Source organism: Cyprinodon variegatus, unplaced genomic scaffold (genome assembly GCF_000732505.1).
Source record: "Cyprinodon variegatus isolate N-32 unplaced genomic scaffold, C_variegatus-1.0 Scaffold116, whole genome shotgun sequence".
Lineage (NCBI taxonomy): Eukaryota > Metazoa > Chordata > Actinopteri > Cyprinodontiformes > Cyprinodontidae > Cyprinodon > Cyprinodon variegatus.
In genome coordinates, this window is record NW_015150569.1 from 299,927 (window position 1) to 306,050 (window position 6,124).

Consider the following 6,124-nt stretch of genomic DNA (forward strand, 5'->3'; position numbering starts at 1 on the left):
CCCGGGGGGGGGGTGTTTGGTTGGGGGGGGTATGGGGTGTGGACTGCTGGGCCACTGATTGGACCGGACCTCAGGAGAGAGCCATGAGCCGCCCGAGGAGGGGGCCGGAAACACACATCCCAAGTCTCCCAAAGTTCCGGGAGTCTCCCTGATATAGTTTTCCATGGATGCCCACGAGTCGGATAAATTATCCCGGATGCGAGCGAGAGCATGTAGGCAATACAATAATTTGCGCACCTTGTGCGGATTAGAACTGCTGAGATTGTGCAGAAGAAGAAAGAGCGGGGTGTGGGGAGGAGGTTGCTTGTGAAAGCTTTGCAGCGTATCTTTCCAAAGCGATATTCTGGATGCTCGATGCTGTGGTTGGTTATTTCTTCTGTTCTGTCTTTGAATCGCAGCTCGGCTTGATTGAAAGATGGTTTTAAATGTAAGGTCGCTGCATTCAGTTCATTAGGATTAGTCAGTTCGGAGCGTCAGATCCCCCTTTAAAGGGTTATTAAGGTTTGTGGTAAAAACTGGAAGTTAATTGGCTCCTCTATATTGTCTTTAGGTGTGTTGCGTGTGTGAATGGTTGTGTGTCTTAGTGTGTCTCTGTGTTGCCAGACTATCCAGGGTGACCCCCCCTCTTGCCTATAGACTGCTGGAGATAGGCACCGTCCCCACCGTGATCCTTGCAGGACTAAGCAGGAGAGAGAAGATGGACGCTCTCTTTTCCTTACACATAATAATCCATTCTCCCTGCTTTTTTAACTCTGGAGTTTAACCTCTTTAAATGTATTTATTTTTCATAGGCAGACAGCAAATTACAAGAACGTTTCTACTTCTTCATCCAAGACGAGTGAATTTAGAAACATTTTGCAAAGATTTTCTTTAGATAGAAACATTAAACAAATCTATCTATGATTTGATTCCATTTTCTCTGTAAAGTAGCTTGAAATGACACTTATATAATGGCTCTATATAAATGACAATAATTGGACTTAAGTGAAGTCAATAAAAAAGGGATTAAAGTCTGGAAAAAAGTATTCCTTTATTATATATTTGGTGTCTTAATATTTTTGGAAAACAAGCTGGTCTAGATGTTCATTTTAGTCCCAAAGTACAATAGGTGTTTGTTTTTATTCAGTCAATTAAGGCACTCTGGGAATTTTGATTTAAAATCCTGCAGAATGCTTTGCAAGGAGCTGTTGTGGTTTTGGCGCTCTGCGACAGTGAGGTCAGCGTGGAGGGAAGAGGCGAGCCGATGTGGCTGAGATGTGGTGGAGTGGCAGAGAACAAGGTTATCACAGCGATGAGTGGTTCATGCCAACTCTGTCTGGAGGAGAAGAGAAAAAGAAGAACATCAAAGACAGAAAGAAACAAAGGGAGGAGATTATCTGAATGGCAGGGAGGTGGCAATGAGAGGAGCTTTATAGTGTTCACCAAAAGAATTAAACACTAAAGCAAAAGTTTAGCGTAAATCAGTGTAATCATGGTTTTATTGTCCATTTAACACTTTTAAATGAAAAGTTGTGAAAACTGTGTGACAGACAAGATGAGCTCTTCAGGCTGGTTTTGTGCCATGACTGGATTTAAATGGACAAACAGGGATTTATGGAGGTGGCCTTGCAAACTCAGAACTTCAAAGTCATAAAACAAGTCGCAGAACATTTAAGGAGGTCCACATCTAGCTGTGAGAAATATGGCCCAACAGTCAATCGTCCTTCTTTGAACAATGTGCCTGTTGATTTATAACTTTGTGCTTTTAAGGCCCTGTGGAACTCATTTTGCAAAACGCCAAACACGCTGGATGTCAGCTGTAGTTGTTGTGAAATAGCCTTTGAGTTTATGCTTAAAAATTATGAAACGATAAAACAAGGCAAGGCATGAGTCCAGACAAGGCAAGCATTCCTAAAGAGGCCTCAATCAGGGGACTAGGGCATCGCCCCACCCACCCAATGACCTTGATTAAGACATAAACAAAATGTTTTAATTAAATTATACAATTAAAATTGTTGAAAATATACTGATATATTTTTTAGTTGTGCAAGATAAATATTTCATCTTTGATGACGAGTAAAGCTGTTTTGTTTTTTTTTCCGTAGGATTGGTGACGTATTTCTGCCCTAGAACGCAAAAATCTTTGCACATTGACTCGTTAAAAGTTGTCCATGCACAGTAGCTCCTCTGCAAAACAGAAGTATAGGAGGACTCTGGGCGCAGCTAAGCTACTCCCAGAGGTGACAGGAAGTGACATCACAGTCACAGTGCAGGTGATTGACAGGCAGAGTCGCGGGAGGGAAGTAAAGTTAGCGAGAGAAGCTGGAGGTGAAACAGTTTGAACCTGATCAGCCGAACATTGAAATGAATCATCAGTCCAAAGACAGATGGAGATGGTTAACTTTTTCCAGGACCTGGCTTAGCTCCAAGGCTAGGCTAACTGCAAGCAGCGAGGCTAACTGCATGTAACCGCATGCAGTGAGGCTAACCGCATGCAGCGAGGCTAACTGCGTGTAGCTAGGCTAACTGCATGCATCGAGGCTAACTGCAAGCAGCGAGGCTAACTGCATGCAACCGCATGCAGTAAGGCTAACCGCATGCAGCGAGGCTAACTGCATGCAACCGCATGCAGTAAGGCTAACCACATGCAGCGAGGCTAACTGCATGTAGCTAGGCTAACCGCATGCAGTGAGGCTAACCGTATGCAGCGAGGCTAACTGCGTGTAGCTAGGCTAACCGCATGCAGCTAGGCTAACTGCATGCAGCGAGGCTAACTGCGTGCAGCTAGGCTAACCGCATGCAGCTAGGCCAACTGCATACAGCTAGGCCAACTGCGTGCAGCGAGGCTAACTGCGTGCAGCGAGGCTAACTGCGTGCAGCGAGGCTAGGCTTTATTCTGCTTTCCCTGCCTCATTTTCAAAGGTCAGGATCCGAGCCAGCATGGATAAATACAGTTAGGACTGATTTAAAGCACTTTGTAAAAAAGGCAAAGAAGAATTAACAATCTGGGATTCACATGAATAACAATAGAATATAGTCTATTTTTTCTAGATGTTTGTTCATTTGCATATAAAGCTGACTAATAGCTTCTCCATCATTACAGTGCTCTCTACAGTGCAGATATTTTTATATCTAAGGGAAACATATTCCAGGACATTAAAACTTTTTACTAAATACACTCTTTTTATATTGTCTATCATATTTTTATCTTTAATGGCACATTGCTTTAACTCTTTGTACTCTATATAAACTACTGGAACCAGAATTTCCCTGAAGGACTAAGCCCAAGGGATAAATAAAGTTGAGTCTAAGTCTATTAAACTGGTACATTATTTTTTTAGGTTTCTGATACATTATTGGACCATGCAAAACACAGATTTACCTTCAAAGCCTCAGAAGGGCAAGATGTATGGATGTCTATTCTATTAACATTTCTCTATCTGTAGAATGGGGCTGTTATATGTGTTGTCTGCTCAATTCAGAGGGGCCCCCTGCCTGTCTTTGCCTAGGGCCCCAGATTTCCTAAATCCGTCCCTGGTCTGAACAGTCAGTCAACTGAGTTCACTATAAAGTGCACTATATAGTCCGTGCTCTAAATAGTGATTACGCCTCTGCTTAATATTTATTTCCAAAACTCAGTTATAGTTTGAATGGACTGTGTAAAAGTTGGACCGGACCTTTATAAACACCCAAACCTCTGTGAGGTTTGGGTGTTTATAAAGACACAATATCATCAAAGATTGATTCAGCAGCCTTGTGTATTTTATCTTAATTATATAATTTTTTTCTTTCAAAGTAGCTGTTTTCATCTCCATCTGGTATTGAAGCTAAGCTCTTTATAAGCTACTCTGTTTTTAACATATGATAGTGCTTTTGACTCCCTGTTCAAAACACTGTGAACCATCAGAGCAGCAGTTTAAAGAGTGTGAGTGCGTTTACTGCTAACCAGGCCGTCTGAAGTGGGCTCTTTAAAGACGCAGGTGTTTATCTTGGGAAAATGACTCTTTGTCCAGGATTGGTTATACTCCTTTGAAAAACAGCCTTTAGACTCAACACGCATAAAATGTTGAGCATGGAGCTGTGCAGACACTACATAATCAGAGAGTTATGAGAAAGCTTATTGCTGTGAGATGCAGCTGGGACTTGAGATACGGGTCTGAGGTGGAGGTGGGAGGATCAGGTTATTCTGACCACGGCCATTTTCTCACACATCTTCTTCTGTTGTGCATGTGTGTCTGTTAGCAGCATATCTGACCTGTCTGGCCTTGAGGCGGTGGGGCTGATAAGTCACTTTACTTCCCCTCAGCCTGACATCCGTCCAAAATATTCCCATATGACCCTATTCACCCTAATATGGATGTGTATATATATATAAATATATATATATATACATATATATATATGTTTCTACTTACAGATCTTGTGTGTTTCTCCTCCCTCCACATGGTATACTGCATTCTTTCATGCTCTATCAGCACCACAAGGTCAGTTTGGTTTGCCAGCACCTGTTTGCCAGTCTGGATGTTGACGTCAGGATCTGATCTATTATTCTCCATCCCTCATTGACTGGATGACCTTCAGCCCATAGCCGTTCATTAAATCAGCTGCCAGTAAAATCATTTAAATTTTATAAAGTGATAATAAATTAAAATGATTAAAAAAGGAAATCATTATATATATATATATATATATATATATATATATATATATATATATATATATATATATAATACATATTTTTATATATATATATATAAAATACATATTTGTATATTAATAAATAAAACAACTGAAGAAGCCTGATGTTCCTGAACTAAAATTTTGTTTTAGAAACATTTTGAGGCTGAAAATCCCTGAAATCAGGTGTTTTCTGTAACTTTCAGGAAACGTTCGCAGCTCCTGACAGCTATAAAGATCTTCATTTGTCTGGGGGACACACTGTGTTTTTTAGAATTATAAAAAAAAAAAAAAAATCTTCAAATAAATCAATATTTTATTTTCTAAATTTGTGTTTTTTTTATTTCTTATTACTTTGGGCAGATTTGTGTTATTTGAATTTATCATTTTCTTTAATGGGAGTACGGGTTAGTAAACTTTGAAGCACTACTGTATATAGATCTGATGTATATATAAATATAGTGTGAAATACATAAATGTAAATTTCTAATAATATAAATTAAAGCAACATGAAAGCGGCAGTAAAACAGACATATATATGTATCCATCCAGAAATACTGAAGTGGAAATGTTTTAGTTTCACCTGGTTTGATTTCATAAAAAAATATTCATTAAGGAACCTTTTGCTATGTGATTAATAATTATTATATTGAATAATAATCGACAGATTAATCAATTTGCAAAATAATTGTTAGTTGCAGCCCTAAATTATTTATTAATTGATTTCTTTATGTGCTAAATTTTTCGATATTAAACGTCACAGCTACAACTTCTGGAACAAAGTGATGAAGAATTCATCACTTTTTTCATCAAATTTTTATTTTTTTGGTTGGGTTCACAAGACAGTTCTTATAATTATTGCGATGTGATCCCTGAGATAAACGGAGGGCCAAAAGAAAATAAAATAACAAAATAATTAAATGTAATCAAAAACGCATTTATTTGAAAAGAAATATAATTACGTCAATCTACATGTTTAAATATTGCGTTACATAGTAATTACTAAAACTAATGTTAAATCCTTCTACAGGACAAAACAGATTATTTAAACTCTTTTTTTTAACGATTCAATACATTTTATGTTTTGGAAAATTTCCTCATGTAAAAAAATAATTTCATCTGCTGCCGGTCCCTAAATGCCAGCACTCCCAGGGGTGGGCAACTAACGGTTCTACTAAATGACATCACATCTCCTGCTAAACCAGTAGCAAAACTCAGATGCAATAATACCTTTTTAACCAGAGGAGGGCGCCAACAGATCCTTTTAAACAGAAGAAGGATTTCAACCACGGTGCAGTAAATGCCAGGGACACGTAGATGGCACTATAACTCGTGTTTTACGCAGGGCAGAGCTAGATGGGGGGCCAGGGGTGGCCATGGCCAATCATTGGCCAACTCTGTGGCCACTTTTACCATATTCCCCTCTAATACAGACTGTGGCAGCAGTAATACTCTGAAGTGGAATGTT